General features: G+C 43.6%; 1 protein-coding gene and 1 long non-coding RNA gene across 4 annotated transcripts in view; one reads left to right on the top strand and one right to left on the bottom strand.

Annotated features, from left to right (window-relative positions):
* Positions 1 to 20,512, bottom strand: part of LOC118316740 (vitamin D3 receptor A) — a 77,143-nt gene that overhangs the window by 34,434 nt on the left and 22,197 nt on the right. The window lies entirely within an intron of this gene.
* LOC118316741 lies at positions 5,565 to 7,461 on the top strand. The gene is made up of 3 exons (XR_004795256.2): positions 5,565 to 5,709; positions 5,998 to 6,140; positions 6,797 to 7,461. It is a non-coding gene; the product is annotated as an uncharacterized LOC118316741 (long non-coding RNA).

The raw sequence follows: 20,512 nt of genomic DNA, 5'->3' as shown, positions 1-20,512 counted from the left end.
GGGGCTGCTTGTCGGTCAAAACAAGACATTGATGATGTCATCTTCGGCTCCAGGAAATGGTGATGTGCATTCACAACTGTTTTATGGTGTTGAAAAGGCCAAACAATAAAAAATTACGAAAAATATACAGTCACAGAATGAGTGATAATGAAAATATTCACCAGTGGCCATCTCTCGGATCTGGAATAGTAGGGGTGGAATGAATATTTTTTTCAGTATCGATTAATCTGTCAATTATTTTCTCTATTGCTTGATTAGATGTTTACAAACCAAACCAGAGATTTTTGACTTTTTCTTTTCATAAAAACCACTTCACCCAACCAATCATTTACCTAAACAGCTGGTGATCAATTTCATAGTCCATTACTTATCGATAATTGTTGCAGCTCCACTCTATGCGGTGTCTTGCTGGGGTCAATAGCTCGTCGACTGCCCCGGGACAGCCTGTTTACCATGTAAAAGTGGAACTGTGCTGTTTTGTGAAGAGAGGCCCCTCATCCACCTTGTGAACCTCGTTAGCCTTGTGACTCCGGTCGCTCAATGCGCCTATGGTGCTTGCTTTTGTTGACACGATAACAACATTCAATGCCGTGTCAATAGTGTTGCATTATACAGACTTTTGTTAACTCAGTTTTGCTCAGTTGGACCAATTGAAATCCCCCCCAAAATGGACTCCACAGTAAAGCACTAGCTGTGGACATTTGCAGACTGACAACAAACACGGCATTTCTGCATTTTAAGCAACAAACGGTACTCCTAATTTTTTTTTAAACAGTACCAGTCCAGAAGTTGACCACTGTGCAGTGGAAGTTTCCATTTAGGCCATGAAACACAGGTACTCAAGGCTGATTTCTGGAGTCAGTGGTTTCATCTTTTCCCACCACTCCATTTTCTCTTATTTTGTGTTTCACTAAACTCTTATACTACATGCACAACACCCCGTTTGAGTTTTAAAACGGATTACTGCTGCTGCGTTTGTGCCTGCTGTCCACGCTACCTTTAAGGGATTCCGAGCTCCTAAAACGGAGATGAAAACCCTGGGGCTGCGTTATGGCACAAACCGAGATGTTTGGAAACCGGCGACGCAGTCACCCGCCTTCGCTTCCTGGTTGGTTCTCATTGGTCACGACTCGACGACCAGCGTTGAAAGAAAAGCGTTGCTCACGCTTGTTGTCAGTAACAGTTCCCCTGCTCTAACTTTTCACCATCGTTGCTTTTGGTTCGTAATATTTACTGTAACTATGCAACCAACCGCAGAGTCGACAATCTGCTTCCTGTTTACACCGGCACGCACATGCTCAGTGTACGTGAATGGTCACATGATGTGTCAGTATAGACGGGGGGTTCATTCCCGAGACCGAGGTAAAACACTGGACGGAGATCGATTTAGCTTTAAAATGCCATTTTAAAATGAAAAGTACGGATGTAGATCTTTGTCTCTCCCTTCCCTTGTCTCCAATGTCCCTCCCCGTCCGCAGCTTCAAACATATTTGTCCGTGATGCTTCTGAGAGCTATGCAGAGTGACATGAAACGTAAACAGATGAAACATTAAGCGAGAGGGATAATCAGGCCGGATTACAACAGAGCGGCTCCGTCTGATTTTACTGAACTCGAGCGCCGCAACTGAGTGCCATCTAGTCATGTTAAAATTCATAACCCCCCCCCCCAACCCCCATAACATGGTCCCACGAGGCCGGCCATTAAGACCCCATCACAGTGCAGTGTGTGTGAAAGGAACACTCGCTGACGGATGTTTGCCAATCTTGACTGAATCACTACAGAGCGTGGCTTGTGTTATTTCCACAGAAATGACCCGAGCATTTAATTCAGAAATTGCATCAAAACATGGCCAGGCCTGTTTTAAAGGCAGCGAGGCCACTCAGGATCTCAAACATAATTACAGCCGTTTCAGGACCAGGCTCTGACCAGCATTGGTTTTCCGCAGATTCAACTTATAAAGAAGTGTGGGGGGGGGTTCCTTTTTAAAAATACTAAAATGGCATGAATATCCATCAGTGTTATTACCAATTACTGCCATATTGATGACCAATAAACACTCCCTGTTGCGTCGGAAAGTGCAAACATAAACAGAGCCCACCCAGGCCACTTTCCAACAGTGTGGAAATTGCTGCAACTCCTCCAAACTTGTGACTTTCTGTTCTGCTTCTCTCCTCCTCCTCTCTTTCACTGGGGCCCCCTCCGTGCCCCTCGGAGGCCAGTTTGAAGCACTGTGCCGCGTTTGTCTTCATGCGTCCTGTCGTAAATCTGATGTTCCAGCGCGCAAAAAGCCTGTACGGCCATGAGCCGCCGAAACAATGAGACCAACGGCAGGGAAGGGCCACATGTCAATGTCACGTGCTGAGTAATGACGATGATGAGTATATCCCATCAGCCTGCGTGCGTGAGTGTGTGTGTTTGTGTGTGTGTGTGTGTGTGGGGGGGGAATTTATCAATGTATTGATTAATTTGTTGATTAATATCATCATTGTGATTGAGATTTTTGTCACGACGACACTGAGACCGCGGCTGGTGATTAATGACGACCTGGTGACGTGTGTGTGTGTGTGTGTGTGTGTGTGTTTTTACCATCAGAGACACGCTTTTCGGAAACCGCAGCCCGACAGAGCTGATTATTGTCCATTTTGTTGAGAAGCGTAGACGTTGCTGGACAGCAAATTGGATCAAATCAGCAGGGCGTGGGTTTAACTGCAGTCTATTAAGCCTTTTGGACCGTTTCTCCTTTGTCTCAATAGATGGTCTTGATAGGAGACATCCTGCCGAAATTGGTCATAATGTCGAAGGGAGGTTAGGGCACATTGTGCTCCATGTCCCCTTTTTAAAGAGATTCTGTTTTTGATTTAGTGCAAGACTATATAAGGATATAGGAAGCCAGAGAAGAAACTGAACCACGGGCAAATACCGTACACGATCAAAAAGGGAGTTATTTCAGGCGTCTTGTGGCTGGTGTAGTCTTAAAAAACTAAAACACATGCTCAGTAAAAGGTGTCACCGTTTCAACCAATCAATTTCTCTGGGTATTTTTTTTTTTCCTCTCTCCACTCCCACAGACTTGGTCACATCTGGCACACGTCTGACGAAATGGAAAGAAAAAGAAAACACTTCCGAGTCGCAAGAAGCGTTAGCAGATAGCTGTTGTTCCCGGTTATCTGTAGCTACACCTTCAAAAAACATCATGGCCAACTCAGAACCAGCACCCCAACTGGAAAATCCCCCAGCTCACCTGAAAGCTCCGGTGCGGAAATAGTTCACACAGCAGTTAAAAGTTTTTGTGCGATTCTATTTAATGTTGCATTTTGAATCAAATATTTGAATTCGATCGTATTCGGCTTTAGTGGTGCATTCCACACAAAAATGGTGGCTATATCACGTCTGATCTCATGTAGCCTACCTTTTTAATGACAATTATTCTATTGGCATGAAACCAACAATCTGTTGATCTTTTCAAACAAGCGACGGCATAGCCAGCAGGAGCCGAGAGAAATTGTACAAACAGAAAATTTAATCAAATCATTACCTTGAAATCAAAAATGTCTAATTGAATTAGGGATTTTGTGAAGCGCGACAACCCTAATACTGAGCGGGTTGGAAAAAAAATTGGTCTCCTTGAAAGTAAAACCTCTGAGAAACTCGTGCACCGTAGTAGCAGTAAAAAGGCCGCCTTGTTTAACTGGTGTCATATCACATGTTTACAGAGTGGCAAAGTGGCGCTGAAATGATTCGAACTTGGCAAACGGAGGGGGGGGGGGGCATAGAGGTCAAAAAGATTGCCCCTGAATTCATGCCCCCCTTACCCACAAGCTTCAGCACAGTGTCCCTGAAATGAATGCATCCGAACCCCTGTTGCTGCTCTGTGGCTGACCTCTGACCTCCCAGTGGAGATGGCGGGGATCAATAGAGGATCGCTACATTGTCTGAAAGAGGAACAATCTTTGGGTCAAGCGGTGAACAGAAAGGAAATGGTTGACTTTTGTTCCACTGACACCGACAATGGAAATGAGGGGACTGGAGTTTTGCTGAGAAGATGCATGACACGCAGAGAGGATGCGCATGAACATACATCTGCGGCAAGTATGATTCTGTTGGTGCCAACGGTCGCAGCTGCGGTATGAATCAGATCCCACTAATGGATCCGTCATGACGATGAATCAGACAGAAGTTTAAGAGCACCCACATTTTTTGAATGCAGTAAAAATCAATTCTCATCCACCATCTATTAATTCAGTCATATTTTAACACATTATACAGCGGCACAATGCAAGCTAACGGGTGTATAGGTATTATTAGATGATTTAGATGTTTTGACAACTCAAAATGTGCTTTTACTGTTGTTGTTTTATCTATGCTGAATCCAAGAGTCTCCCACTCATCTCTGCTCTGCTCTCTCTGTTCTTAATAGGAATGTCAGGTTCAGTAGCTGAATGAAATATTTTCCACTAATATTTCCTTCCGGTAGACAAAAAAAACAAAAAACTAGAGAGACTTGAAAGGTGGCCTCACTCTCTCCTTCCAGCCCTTTTCTCTTCAAAGCTCTGCAGTAATCCAGTACTGGACCATCCTGTATAAGGTTCCGTGTAGGAGGGCTCCATAGGAAATGGAATCCGTTGCACTATGGGGTTCACTCTATAGGCGGCACAACAGGGAGCATGGCCTACTTCTACCACCAGCTGCCTCACAGAGGGCCTCACTAACAGTTAACTGCCATAAACTCCAGTCCAGTACAATGCAGCAAAGTTGGAGCCGGGCCAGAGCTTCGCAGGCACAAACGCACACTCAAAATCCCACCACTCGAAGAAAAAAAAACAAACAGGCTGCTCCTTATGCTTTTCCGAAGGGGAGCACAGAGACTCATGCCTCTGTCATCGTTGGGCTCGACTAGATTTGTCTGCCCCGAGCGGGAAAATTCAGTTTGACTCGGGTGGGCTTTCTCTTTAAGAGGGCGAGCCCCGTGTATCCGATTCCTCTTCAGCTCTATAAATCCTGGACATCAAAAGGTAACTTAAGGAGGAGAGGCAGCAAATGAACCCCAAAAAAACCTGCTCTGGGTCCAAACCGCAATGTGGGGACAAGAAGATCAAAGCAAGTCGGTGCCCAAAATCAGTTAAGAGTCGGTGGGTTGTGGGGTGATTAAAATGGGTCCACAGGTATGCTCCCAAAACTGTCCCATGCATCTTTTTTAATCTGGATTTAGTGTAATAATCTTTGTGCAAAAGTTGGAATAAACAATAAAGTCGATACAATAGCCTGTATATGGGGATATGTTTTATCATAAGGCAAACAACAATGTACGGAAAAGAAAAAAAGCCACAGAAAAAAATACACAAAATGAATAAAAAAATAACAAATGTGTAGACAAAAAGGATGAAAGTGTGAAATAAGCAAACAGATACTTAATACGTAACAATGCAAATTGCATTATGTAAAGTGCATGTCGGTATGCATAGGTTGAACTGGGCTTCCGTCACGAAACATCAAACACGGACGACAGAGAAGAAAGCGCTCGAATTTTATCCAACCAGATGCCTGCACATCGAACAAATGAGCCTGAGGCCCTTAAAGGGAGGGTGTGTGTGTGTGTGTGTGTGTGTATGTGTGTGTGTGCACGCATTAACTCTGTTTGAAAGATACTAATGGAGTGTCCCAATTGGCTGCAGAAGTATGCTACGCAGAGGGACTGATGTGATTGGCTGGTACGTGGCGCACCCCTCCACACATGCCCACACACACACACACACACACACACAACCATACACACACAACACACACACACACACAGTGATCATGCTCACAACTGAGTGGCCGCAGCTTTGACCAGTCGGGGAAAGTCCTTACAATCATGCATATGATAAACAAACATACTCGGAAAACGTATCAAATACTCCGACTGCAGTCATTGCTAAATGTTTCAAACCAAAGAGGAACCTTGATGTTTTTTCTTTTCAAAATAAATCCTAAACATTGTCTCTTCGGTATTCCAGAAAAACATCTACCGACTTGAAGATGCATGTGGTGCTGCGATTACAGCTTCCACAATCAGCCTGTTCTGAAGGTGCGGTTCACCAAGTGCACACTGGAGATGCACATTTTGAACTATTTCCTACATTCATCATCTATTTGTGAGGTCAGTGTGAACCTGAACACAGGATTCCTGTCACTGCAGCAACACACATCAAGCTACTGTTCATCATATTAACACAACAACAGTGCTGTGGCAAAGTTCAGAGGATATTTTAAAAACTGCTCCAATAATGTGAGCCTCCGTGGCAGCACGGCAACATCAACACGCTGCTTTAGATCACTTTTCACAAACTAATAAAGTCAGTGCATATTCATCTTAACAGTGAGTAATGAATAAAACTATATTAACACCCTCCATTATGAAATGCCCTTAAAACGCTTATAACCACACACAACGTTCACAGCGAAACACAGAGGAGTCTCATCGCCTTCACACATTCACTCACTTAAAGGTGCTGAAGATGCTGCTAATTGTCTGTATGGTGTCAAGGGGGTGCACAAGTAAGTGGGAGGGGGTTTTGTGAAGACGCTATACTGTAATAACAGGCTGATGTAGGGTGGGCTGGGGCCTAATACAGATGTGTAACACACACACACACACACACACACACACACACACACACACACACACACACAGATGGGAACTAGTCAGCTGTGCAAATAAATAATACGTCAATGAAATGAGATCACTCACTCTGTCTCCCTCTCGAACACAAAAGTATAATGCAAATGTTTTTTTTTTCTCACACTCTCTACCAGCAAACCAAAAGGAAGCAAGCAGCGTTCAAACAATGGAGCAAAAAATTGAATAGAAAAGTTGAGTCTTGAGTTCAGAGTAAAAGCTTCTCTGCACCGTTCATGGCCTGGGATCTTTTGGTATTTGGTTCCACATAAGTGCAGCATAGTGTCTCTGCCATTTTTACAAGTATAAATTTAGTCCAAACACAGTTCTTCTTTATCAGGCCGCAGCTATTTTCAGATTGGAGCCATGGCAATATACCTGTGCCAATAATCTGTGGAGATCCTCAGCTTCCTTTGATCTCTACAGGCTGTTTGCAATGAATTTCCACACTTACACAAACAAACGCCACATGGAATTATATTCTGGGTTTTTTGGGGGTTTTTTGGTCATGAAACTCGTGAATTCATGAGCATTGAATCCCCATTTTGGCCATCCAATTCACCGACGCCTACATGGACTGAAAATCGAAAAATGTAGAGTCTATTTGAGACGATATTTAAAGCTGTTTCCGACCCCTGGCGCGGCCTCCTCCTCCCGTGTTCCCTTCTCCTGCCGCCAATCCGCAGCAGCAGCAGCTTTGAACTTTAGACCTTGTTTTCTAGGCAGAGGATGAAAACGTACAGGCCGTCGGTCTGTTGGCAGCCTGACAAGGAGACGGGGAGGGAGGAGCGTGAGGAAGAGAGGTGGGGACAGAGAGGAGCTTGTAAAGAAAGGAATGAAGAAATGAAAAAAAAAAAAAACTGGGCGGGAAACTGAGGAATGAAGGCTGAGAATTAGAGGGAGAGGAAAGAGGGACTGCGGGGGTAAAGGAGGAAAGAAGATGAGGCTGAAAGTGTACAAGGGTGCTGAGGGGAAAAACAATAAATAGGGAAAGGAAGATACGGGCATAAGGGAACGAAGAGGGAAGCAAGTGAGAATGGAGGAAATAAATGAATCACTAATAATTAATACGATGAACTCTCTCTTCCTGCTGCGCACTAGACGGGCGTTCTGCGAGTGCCACCCTCAGGGCAAAATGTCAAGTTCTGAGCACGACTTCGTAGTCCTCATAGTTTACAGCCGTTAGTGATGGATTGTGTACAGCGGTGGGGAGAAAGAAAGAAGGGGAAAAAAAGATATTTCTGGGCTTGAGGGTGTCACATGATCTGCCCAGCACCGTTCCTGGCAGCTTAATTATGATCGCTCAGTGAGAACTGAGGATGTAATGTACTGACAGCAAAGTATACACACTGAGAGACTGACAATAGGTTTCTGGCAGCGAGTCCTTCAACTTCCTTGTGCGTTTCATTTTGTTTTTGAGATGGATTGTGCCTGAATTGAGGAGACTGGGAGACAAAGCCCTCTCCCTATAAGCGCGCAATGCACGAGCTGAAGCTCGCCCCTGGGAGGGGGGACTGGGGGGGATCAATACATGTTTACCAATCAATCGCTGACCTACAGTATGTAAATAAGGACAAAGGGGACACCAGCTGATTGACTGTACATCATGTCATGCTGTGTCAAAGCAGGAATCCTGCAGCCACAATTGTGAGCCCTGGCGCACACAGCCAGATGATTATGATGATGATGATGATGATGATGATGCAAGGCAGGAATACGATGCAGTTCAAGTTTTGTTTTCTTTACTGTAAGTTTAAAAGAGAAATTTGACCACTGTAACTGTCAACAGAATCAAAAGAACAGAAGTTTGGTAAATAAATGGAATTCTGATTACAGCCAAGGTCTGACTGTTTTCAGCGGGTCCTGCCATGCCTCGTGCTCTCTGCCAAGGCTCCGTCCATTCAGATCTGACCTCTTTTTTCCCACAATGCCCCTGCTTCTAATGGGTGATTCACTGTCTCCCGACAGTAATGCTGTTTATGAACCTATAATGTTCATATGTCATTTCCTACAATTGTAAGGGTGGATTTGAGTACGGTGATTAGCATAATGTTTATGTCATTCTGGGGAGTAGTTCTCACACAAATCTAATATCCCGAATGTCCAGTGGTGGAGCGTAGGCCCGACTGTCTAACACCAACATAAGACGTTATAACATCGAAATGAGTTTTAGCTCCCGATGTGCTGTAGAACGCCACCGTTCCTCCGTTAGATTCTGCCCCCAGAGACAATTGCCGCCTGGTTTTGAAGATGCCTCTGCCTTCTCTCAAAGGTGGGCCGAGTTAAACGCATGACAAATGATCACAGGCCATAATTCAGACCAGATCTCTGATGACGTATATTCTGGGATCTGGTGAATAGTGAACATTGGGACACGCAGAGCAGGGTAGGAATTTATATGTAATATTTTGAATTATAAATAAAACTAATTACACAATTTTTTTTATATGACACGAGCACAGTCAGACTTCAGATACTTGGATACATCACCAGTTGTTCCACTCCATGTGGCTGTATTTTTGCCGTTTCATAGCTCAAGGCACAATGTTAGGCAGCTTATCCCCCCCCCCCCCCCCCCCCCTCACATGTAGTGTTACTGTAGCTCAGCTCAGACACAGCAGACGGAATGACAAAGTCCGAACCAGTACTGATTTGGGAGCGGGTCGGTCTCCTACCGACCAGAGCGGCGGACTGAGAGAGGCTCTGCTGTCATGGTGACTGTCAGATTTTACAGAGCCGCTCCTCCTGCAGACAGTCTACAGAAAACACCGGACCTCGTTGGCTTGATCAAACTGGGATTTCTACCCCTTGTTTACCAATTTTTTAACACCAGTAAAGCTGCCAAAAAGGTGACTGACCCCTTTGCCATAGCAGATGAGTTTGCCTTTCTGTTTTTGTGGCCTCGTGTTCAATGACAAACACGCAACAACAAAAACAACAGGGTTAGTAAACCGCCTGAAAAAAAGCCGCGTGTCTCTGGCCTCTTCACACTCAACGTTCACTGAACAATGTGTGAGCGATGCTTGAAGGGGGACTTTGGAATTTGTGACTGAGACGGCAAAGAGTTGCACCGACTGAGGTGTCATAGCATTGCGTCGGGAAAAGGGGTGACAATTAGCGTGCCCACCCAGGCGTCATGTTTCTATCACTGCCAAAAGTGTAGAACCTACTGTATGCATCCATTTATACTGCCGACAAAAAGCCCAGAGCAAAGTACATTGAATATTTTTAGTAATTATAGTTTGCTTCATAGTTTTCTACCCAACTCCATATTCTTTTGTTTCTCTTGTCTTGTTTATTTCTGGTTGATTATCTTTGTTTGACGCTAATTTAATTGGCAAACAATAAAAAAAAGAAAGAAGAGAACCGGCCCGTTAGACTAAATTTCATATCCGACCGTGAGTCATACGTTGCTCATGAGGGGGCAGGTTTATGATTTTATTGATAAAAACAAAACAAAAATAATAAATTCAGAAAAGATGTCATATTTACATATCATTGCCTCTTCTGCCTCATGTCTATTTATACCTTGAAAACATTGTTGTATTTACTGTATGAATGCATGCATATATTTGTTTCATCACCAGACAATGAATCATAACAGTGTCATTATGCAAAATAACACTGACACTGATTGAGTGGAAACCCAGAGGAATAAGCTGACTTGCTGGGAATGAATAAACAAAAAGAAATCAGATGATATCCAACCCAGCAGCACTGGCAACTACAACTGACCTTTCACTACTCTGTGAGCTTCCTCGCAGCAGCCACACACGGTGGCTTTCAGTCGACACAACACCGGACAAAAATCCCTCTGGGTCCAGGTATATTAATCCCACTTCGCGTTCTCCCTCTGCCTTCCTTCCTGCGGCTCACCTCTCAAGCCGTTTCACCGATTCAGGCATTCATTGATATTCCTTACACTCGCCTGCCTCGCTACTTCCTCAACACCTTGACCATTTCCTGCCACTAGTCCCATCACAACTTATACTTCCCTGTATCCCGCCCCCTCCTCTAGCTTATTACAGCCTGCAGCAGTGTCACTAATGACAGGGAGCGAGGGCTAAGGGCCAGCAAGGTGAAGCATGAAGGTTAATGGTTAACCTGATAATTGGGGTCAGCAGGGTGAGGGCAAACTCCACAAATACAGCATAAGCCGTCACTGACATGGAAAAAGAGTTGAGGGAAGGGCATGAGAGAAGGGGAGAGGAAAAATGCATAGGCAGAGAGATAAATTAAGAAGGGTAAGAACTGAAATAAAACAGTAAAAGAGGAAAAATTGGCAAGGAGGGAAGAGGAAAATGAAGATAATGAGGTTCGAAAATAAAGAGGTACAAAACAATGTTGTGGCAGAAAGGGAAGAGGAGCTGAGGAACTGAGAAAGAAAATAAGGAAGGAAGAGGGAGAAAGAAAGGATTCCCAGGACTGAAAGGGAACCTCGGGGCAAACATTTTTTACACATCGATGTGCACAATAACTTGGTGTATATACAACACTAAGTGAGGTCACTAAATCAAGGGAGTGTGATAACAGGTTAGACAAGTTCAATAAGACCATTTTGCAGCACCTAATTCTGTAAATTTTTCCATGGATAATGGCTTCATTCACATTGCAGATCGATGCCTCCGATGCATAGGGTTGCATTTTTGAATTTCTGAGAGAAATAAAGCTCACAACTGCTGCATCTCGGCAGAACCACGTCCCTGTCGCAGAGGCCAGAACTAAAGAAGGACAGACTTCTCGTTTCATGAGACAGGTGTGAAGGAGAAGAAAGAGGAGAGCGATGTGTCCGAAAGTGGCAGAAACAACACCCTGCGCACGTTTATTATGGCTGAGCTTGGATTTGATGTTATTTATCCAGACCAAAATTTCAAAAGTCTGTCATGAAGAGCCGAGTCTTTGTTGATCCCCGAGACATTTTCTGAAGATTTCTGGGTAAACAAAACTGTCCGTGTCTGCCGTTTGTCACTGGACAGGTCGGACACAGCAGTGTGTGAACTGCAGCATCTGGAGACGAGTTAATGCACTGAGACTCAATCATAACAGCTCAGTTGTTACATGAAATATTTTTTTAAAAAAAAGAGCTGAAGGGAAGTGCACCAGTTGGGTTTGTCCTCAGTCGTTAGCTGCAATGTAAATGTAACATATTGATTAGGGGGAGCCTTTGAAGCGTGTTTAATTATTTTAATACAAAACGCTTCAGTCTTGATTCTCACTAGTATTAGTATGTTATCCTAAACCGAGATCAGTCCGATACTGAGCAATAACCTGCAAAAAGCAGCAATACCCGGAGCATGTCGCCATGAGACAAAAAATAAGTGGGAGATGCCCAAAGTCTTCATGAATCCATATGACCTGATTAATAAAGTGGGGTGACAGGTCTGGTGACTCCCTTATGTTCTGGTAAAATTGGCCTTATGAGCCAGTGATGCAAGCCACATGACACTGGAATGCCGTATGGCCCTGAACCTCGGGTACTGAGAATTTTCCCAAGCCTCATATGGCCTAGGGAAGCCCATACCAAGATAAGCCATTTTAAATGAAGACATAGACATGCAAATAGAAGGCCACATGGAGGACGAGAGCTATACCTTTTCACATACAGTACATATTGTACAGTACCTCCGACGCCAGCCGACGCTGGATAGCACGATCTTTATCTGCGGAGGAAGAACTGGAATTGAATAATTCAGTGACTACCTCAACTGACTCTGGTTAAATCAAATTTGACCATTTCAGTAAGTGAATACTTCAACGTATCAGTAACGTTTGGTCGCCTGCGTCCAACCACTGCATTTGTCAGGACCTTCAGCAGCATATTAGCAGTGTTTCCCATATTATGTTCACCCAAGACCGACCACAGCGATGCACTGAGATGATGGTCAACCTGATAGTTCTTGAAAATCACGATTTGCAAGGAATGTATCTAGAGAAACAAAAGAAATATTATTTTGCATTGAAATATTCAGACTATATACAATAAAGTTTTTACAAGGTAAACGAAAGGGTTAAATATTGCAAGGCCAGACTTTGATGACGACTGACTTGATAGGAAAATAAGTAAAAAGGAAATCTGATGTGAGTCATACACATTGAACATTGAAGTGGATTTGCCCGGGCGAGGGAAAACAGCATGTGAGATATCAGAGAAAAAAGCTTTTAAGTAACATTTCTTTTCCCAACACCAATGTACCATAATCTAGTTGTGAAAATATGGTGTTGTGTGTCCTTGTAATTTCACCTCACTGCCGCAGTCCCCAAAAAGTTTTTTAAAAAAGCGGAAAAGGGAAAAAAAGAAGAAAAGAAAGAGTGAGGCGTTCTCCGCTAAAAAACAAGGGAACAGGCCAAAACTAACATATTAGCTCAGTGAAATGTAAGGTGCATAATGTGTCCAGGCAACACTCCGAGGGAACTCTTTTCATTCACTCAACATTCTTCTTGAGATCCAAAACAAACTCATCAGAAAAATAGTTTCCCTTCAGATATAGCAAATAGTTTTTGGAACATTACCCCATTAGCTGTGTTTGTGTGATAAATCTAAAATATTTGACGAAACAATTTGTTGCTTGGCTGAGACAAAGGCCCACGACGTGCGTGACTGTCTCGCCCTAGGAGCAAATTTTGGCTGATGAATTCCTTTTGGGAACAACTGTAAACAAAGTCCAACTGAGGATGGTGATGGGGAAGTATCTGGTCAGAAAACAAAGAATGGGACGAGTGAAAAAGTCAAGGGATGACCTCAGTTAGGATATTACGTAGGGAGAAGTCGCTCAGGATGAATTGGAATGTCAATCCATCCCATAGTTGTGACACTTCAGTCTCAACAAAAGAGGTGGACTGACCAGAGCAGGGCTCGTTCGACAGATAAAAAGGTCACGAAAAGGTTGACAAGCTGTCAAGTCAAAAACTGACAACGCTCTGACTCATCCATCCATGCATCGTCTGCGGCTCATCCCGAGTCGGGTCGCCGTGGCAGCAGGTCGAGCATGTGATGTTTAACTTCAAATCATTGTGGTTGAGTTGAATTTGAAGAGCCAGGGTGAGGAAGAAGTCGCCCTGGTCAGAGAGAGGAAAAAAAGAAAAGTACCATTGCTCTTCTCTTGGGGACAAAACAATAAATGCTCTATTGAGCACTGTTTGCAAGTTTCAGATTACATTTAAGTAGGATCTTTAAACTTTCCCGTTTTAACTCGGGACTTTGGAGGGAAACCCAACCCAGTTCATTCCTAAATTGAAAGCTGTGTGCGCGCCGCGTTGTGTGTGTGTGTGTGTGTGTGGGGAGGCCATTTGTGTAGGAGCCACCGGGAGCCAAAAGTAGAGGATAAGCCCGGCGGGTATGCAACTCTAGTCCGCAGCTCCCTTCATCCTCTCTAAAAGCAGGGAGGTGAATTCCTGCGAGTATTATTTCCATGTGCTAATGGGGGGTGGGCGGCAAAACGAGGGGGGAAAAAACGATGCATACAAATGGTAAACACACCCACACGTCGCTATTAGAGGCACAGTTAGAGTTTTACCACTAATTCGCCAATATAAAAGTCTTAAAAAATCCAGTATCGTTTCACAAACACATGGTAGAAGACCATCATCCAGAGGAGACGTGCAACTGGAAATCTGCGCGTTAATTCTCACACGTGAGAAGGCCAAGTTTTCCTCCTCTGATTCCAGTTTCCCGTCACCCGAGGACCTCGACACAATGGGCACGGCAATGGCTCCTGTGTACAGCTGCCAGCTTTGCTGTTGAGCAGGTAATAATAGTTACAATGGCAACATTAGTCCGCTTTATCTCCCAGCGCTGCATTGTGTGAGCGGGCTCCTCCCGGCTTATCTCGACTGCCAAGAATGCAGGTGTAAATCAATACGCCCCTCCCCCTCCGCGTCCATCACCAACACGCGCTCGCTCGGGGAAGTTCACATTTAAACTTCGCTGGAATGTGAAGTGCGGTAAAACAAACACTCGGTTCAACAATAAAATAAACAAAAGTAACGCCGAACAGACGGACAGAAAGCTCTCAGATGTAAGAGCTCCGCCGCATAAAAGAAATAAAAACAGGTGATTGTCATGGCGGACGTGGTTCAGGGTCAGCGCAGGGGTTGGGATGTAGTAAAGTTAAGTGATGATCTTGAGTCTGTGCTTGAGAACAGACCCTTTCACATTCCCTGATGTGGCTTGGCAAGCTGTTAAAAGGAGAGGAGCTCTGAAGGAGAAGGGCCTGGCACTCGGCAGAGCAGAAGGGCCTCTTACTGACGGAGAAGAGCCTGACTTTTTCAAGATCATGGGGCGTGTTAAAAAATGCAGACACTTCCCCGCGAATTCAGCTCTAACTGCAGCAACAGACACAAAGAATGTTTAACTGGCCTGACTGTGGGTGATAAAAAGATGGACATACAACAGTCCCTGTTGAAATGAGTAGGTCCAAAGAACTTGGCAGGGTGAAAGAAAAATCAGGTAAAAATGTAAAATGTCTGAGGTATTAAAATCCTTAGATTTATTAATATACATTAGATGAATAATTTGCTGGTCTGTGGATACAACAGCTATTTTGAATAATTTACTTTTACATCAGAGGGTGCAAGACGGTTAGTAGAAGAACTGGTTTGAATGTTGAAGAAAGTATAAGACCATGGACTGTATATGAAAATGGATGTAGACTCCGGGTCCTTAAAGCCAATGCCTAAGTGCCTGAAACCTGTATTCTCTCAATCACCAGCAGAGGGCGACTCACTTGTTGCAAAAAGAAGTCAGTTTCTTTTGTATCTTCCTGATAAGTTTGTGGTCTCAATCTCAAGTCTTGTTGTTTGCAGTCAAAGAGGTCCGGTATGCACTGAGGCATAGATACAGCGTGATTGACAGCTAGTACCATCCAATAGTTGCATGGTAGCATGTGAAGGTGGACTGGAAAACACTGTTGCCACTTGTGTGAGACACAATAAAGCTTAAATTGAGAATGTTGGACATGGAAAATGAAAACTGTAAATTGGATGAAGGATACGGGACAAAGGAATGAGGATGAAGAAATGTATTAGTGTGATTTGTCTTTGTACTAATCAGACAGACTAAATTAGACGGACAAATGGTCTTACTTTGAGTACTTTGCGTCGGATTATTCCACGAAAGATGTCGGTGCTCAAACTAAATCGCCCTCTAAGATTTTCGCCCACATCTCCGTACTGATGTTGTTTGATGACTGCATTTGTTAGTGAGTGAATCCACAGGCAGCCTCGGTGATGCTACATTGGCAGGGACAACTGCACTAGATCAGATTAGGGAGTTTGTAAATGCAACTGGATTTACTGAGGTGAGTCGGTCCGCACCACAGCAGGGCACAGCGACCGGGACGCCTTGCGATGAGACCATCAGTAACCATGGCAACTGTGCACAAAGATAGTGATAGTTGAAGGGGAAATAAAAAAAATGGGAATGAGACACGTCACTGACAAAATAGATATTTCAATCACGACTAAAACAAAATAAACACTGTAGGATACAATACAGATGTTATGATGCAGTGCAGATAGCGGTGCATGGATTTTGGCAACTATATAATATTACACTATGTCACACTTAAACTCCTTACTACGTCGCAGGAATCTGCCTTTTATTTCAGTGTTGTTGCAGAATCAAGTCTCACTTTCCTATTTCAAACAACAATCTTCAGGTGTAATCACACAAGCCTGAATTTTTTATGACACTAATCCAAGCAAGGTATCACAGTTAAGCACACGGATACCTGATCATTCACACACACACACACGCACGCATCCATGCATGCACGCACGCACGCACGCACGCACACACACAAAATCTCTGGTCTAAAGGTGAGTGGATGGATAGTGTGGCAGAAACAAAGACAACTGTGGTGTCCAGTGTTTACTTCCATGAAGACCTCAATCAATAACATGGATGGAATGAATGAATTCTTACCAAACAAAAGAGAAAAATAAATTAGACTTATTAAAAATACAGAGATGGATCCTTTACAAACTCAACTAATTGGTTTGGTATTGAATTTTTCATTATTATTATTATTCCATAGAGAAACTGTATTTTTTGTAATTAATTTGTGGCTTTATATCTCTGAAATAAAACTGCTCTTTGTATATTACTTGGTTGTTCTGCCTTTTAATGTTTCACAATGTAATTGTCTCAATCTCAATTGTCTGGTGAGTCAGAAAGCAGACGACGCATGGGACTAATTAAACATTGAGGTAAAGTGGAATGAAAATATTCTCTTTCCTCTCTCAACATAACACCGCCTCTCTCTCTTTCTACAGGTTTTGTTGCTTCGGCGACAGCAGGCACGACGTCCTCAGCAGGCCGGCAGAACACTGTTCCTCAGTGTGTTTACGCTACCTGTCATTGAGGATGTGCATGAGAGCGTGCTGCGCGTGACCCGCGAGTCCCCCCTGCCACACGCAACCAGCCACAGCTAAAATCCCATTCTGTGGGAAAGGCCGTCAAGGTAACCGTTTCCCCGTCCAAAGACAGCGGCGTGGATAAAGAAAAACAGTAATGTTTCTTAAAAGAACAAAAAGTTAAATAAAGATGAAATAAAATAAACTACGTGAAGGCAACCGTGAAAGACAAACAGGAGGAGGAGTGGTGCGGTGGACGGACGTCACTTGTTTACATCAACCTCTGTGTCCTCGGTTAACAGGTTACAGTATAAATATTAAACAGAGTTATATAATATAAGCTGTTAGGGATTAGAGTATTTAGAGGTACTGTCAAATAAAGGTGTGTGTGTGTGTGTGTGTGTGTGTGTGTGTGTGTGTGTGTGTGTGTGTGTGTTAGTGTGTGTGTGTAATTACTGCTAGTAGTTGTATACTGCTATCAGCAATATAGTCCAATAGAAATGCTGATAAATTCTATACAATGGCGTCGTCTGTGAAAGGCCAGCACACGATCCTTAGAGGAGTCATGGCATGAATGAAGTGGGTCCAGTGCACAGTTCACTCTCACTGGTCTGGTCGCGACACTTCAGAACTCACTGCTCACTACCTACCTGTCCAGGACTAAACATCCAGAACTCAAGCGAGTTGCTGGCTGACAACAAAGCAGTTTAGCCAGGACCGCGACTTCACATAAATGCCGATATAGCTCTGTGCCGGCCGGGTGTACAGTGCACACACCACTCTGCACCACATCACTGATAAAGCTCTACTGTTGTTGACACTTCCAAACTATTTTCATTTCCCCAGGCTTATTTAAAATGAGTACCTACAGTACACGACCCCTCGATATCCCACACGTGCGCAAAAAAGCACCTTTTAAATGGATGAAGCCACAAACCCCCCTCAAACTACAGTGCCTCGTTCCCCTTGGGAGTTTTAAAGCTTTGTAATCTGATGATTTCTACGACTCTTGTAATTGTTTTAAATCATTCCTTGTGTTGAGTCATTCCTGGTGTGGTGCCGTTCTGTTCATGTGCATGTTTGTTCATGCGGTCTCTCTTGGGAAAAAAGGAGATCATAATCTAGATGAGACTGAAATAAAGATAAAATTGAAATAAAAAATAGAAACTTTCCGTGTTGAAAATAAGTTATTGTTGTGTTTCTACTGCCCCAAGGTTAAAAAAAAAAAAAAAAGACTTTTAGGAACTCACAACATTTACATATTTTAATCCCAAGGCCAAGTCATTTGATATTACGTCTTGGTCTATATAAAGATGAGATGAGGGTCACATCGGGACACGTCCATGCAAATGTTTTCAAGTTTAACCACAGTCTGCCCCCATTATAAAATTACACCAAATGTGAAAACAAAAAAAGGTCTTTTTTTCCACCCACTACCTGGCATCAATTTTTATGGGCGAAAATAACAGGACTTAGTGGAAAACAACAGAGTCGGACAGAGAAAATGACTCATCTCTCGCTCCATCCCTCCGTCTCCCGCTCTCCCTTCCTCTTTTTTAGTTACCGGCTCCGGCACATCCTGTACATAAAAACATAACTGAACTTGAATGAGGACAGAGGCACCAATGTGCGGCGCACAACGCACTCGCACGCTGTTCCAAGAACCGATGGGGGGGGGGACTGACAAGAAGTTGAATAAATAATAACGGTGTCCAGTGAGACATAATATGCAGTACATGTGCAAGTATTTTTACTGTGCTGTTGTTGTTTTTTATACAAAAGAACATAGGGGGGAGAGGAGAGAGAAAATGGAACATGGAGGAGGAATGTCCATAATGCCCACATGACTCGCTGAGGCCGCCTGTGTGAAGTTTGCTTCCCCCACCGACTGATGTATGCTGACGTCAACAATGGACGAAGGAAGAACCCGAGAAAGGGCTCGACTAAGATGAGAGTGATTTTCCTCTCTGTAATTGGAACCTTGTGGGCTGCACTCTCACTCCGTCTGCTACCGATGATTCAAATGATCAAAAATATGCAGAATATGCAGAGAATTAAAGGTATTCATCGTAACATATCAACTTGCTAAAGGAACTGTGACAAGCTTGGGCGTCAATTCTGAGTAGTAGTGAATTTCACACTGGACATTTAGTAGGTCCTGTTTTGCTGAGGGCCAGTCAGTGTGAGTAACAGTCGGCGGCTTGAATGTATATTGAATGATATTGTGACAGAAACAGAGTTAGACAGTTAGAGTGGCTCCGGTGAGCACGCAGTAGATGTTCTGCTGTGGCCACTAAAGGCATAAACTGTGTTTATTATTGGTATATTGTACGAGATAGCTCAAAAACCCACGGACGTTTGTGTTTTTTTTACCAAACTTGTGAGATTGTTAAACGGGAGGTCATCACCAATATTCAACTTTTGGAGCTGATCTGTCTTGGGGGGCCACACACACACATTGCTTAGGGAGCATGGCTGGTGTTAAACTGAGGTCTACATGCTTGTCACATAACGTTGTAGCGAGAGAGAGGATGACTGAGAGAGAGGTGGGGGGGGGGGGCTGGGCACAAAACAATGAAACAAAAGCAAAAGAAAAGAAAACGCAAGACATCTTTTATGTTGTGCAAAAAAGAAATCTTATCATCATGAAACTGTAGCAGGACAAAGTACACCATACACGTAGTGTATAGATAGCAGCCGGCATACAACGCACGCAGGGTATCCTTTGTCGACCCTCCAATGCTTTTCATTATTTGTGTTTTGTAACATGTGAAATGTGCAGTGTGTGCTGTACATGTGTGTTGTACATGGTGACTCAGAAATGCCTGCTTTCGGGAGGTGAAGATAAAAAGCTCAGGCTGTCAAGGTGAACATGCTGGGATCATCAACAAGGTTTGCACAATGCACACTGGCCTGTGTCACAGTCGTGGTGCCGAACAGGAAAACACACCTCCTGGAGAAAGCATGTGTTCTGTGCCTGTAAATGGCACCAGAGTTTAGTTATATTGTAGTTATAGATCTGAGGACCTCCAGCCAGTAAATTCATACGTTAAGATTAGGGCTGCGACTAACAATTATTATCGCTATCGATTAATCTGACGCTTATTTTCCTGATTAATCGATTAGTTGTTGGATCCATGAATTGTCGTAAAATTTCGTAAAACGTGTTTCCTTAACCCCAAGATGATGTTTTGTTTTGTCCACACACCAAAGATATTTAGTTTACTGTCATAGAGGAGCAAAGAAACCAGAAAATATGTTCCATCATCCAGATTTTTTTCATTCCTTTTTCTAATCAAGATGTAGTAGTACAGGAGAGTCGACAGAATGAAACACAAGCTTGTGTGAGTGTGTGTGTGTGTGTGTGCATCTGTGAGTGTGCATATGCAAGCGTGCATGTAAAGGACATACTTATTCTTGAGACAAGATTTAGATTAGAGTCCCTGCAGAATGCAAACAGCAGGGCGTCATTGAGTAACTGTGTGTGTGTGTGTGTGTGT

Source organism: Scophthalmus maximus, chromosome 3 (genome assembly GCF_022379125.1).
Source record: "Scophthalmus maximus strain ysfricsl-2021 chromosome 3, ASM2237912v1, whole genome shotgun sequence".
NCBI classification, from domain to species: domain Eukaryota; kingdom Metazoa; phylum Chordata; class Actinopteri; order Pleuronectiformes; family Scophthalmidae; genus Scophthalmus; species Scophthalmus maximus.
This window is presented reverse-complemented; position numbering and strand designations above follow the sequence as displayed.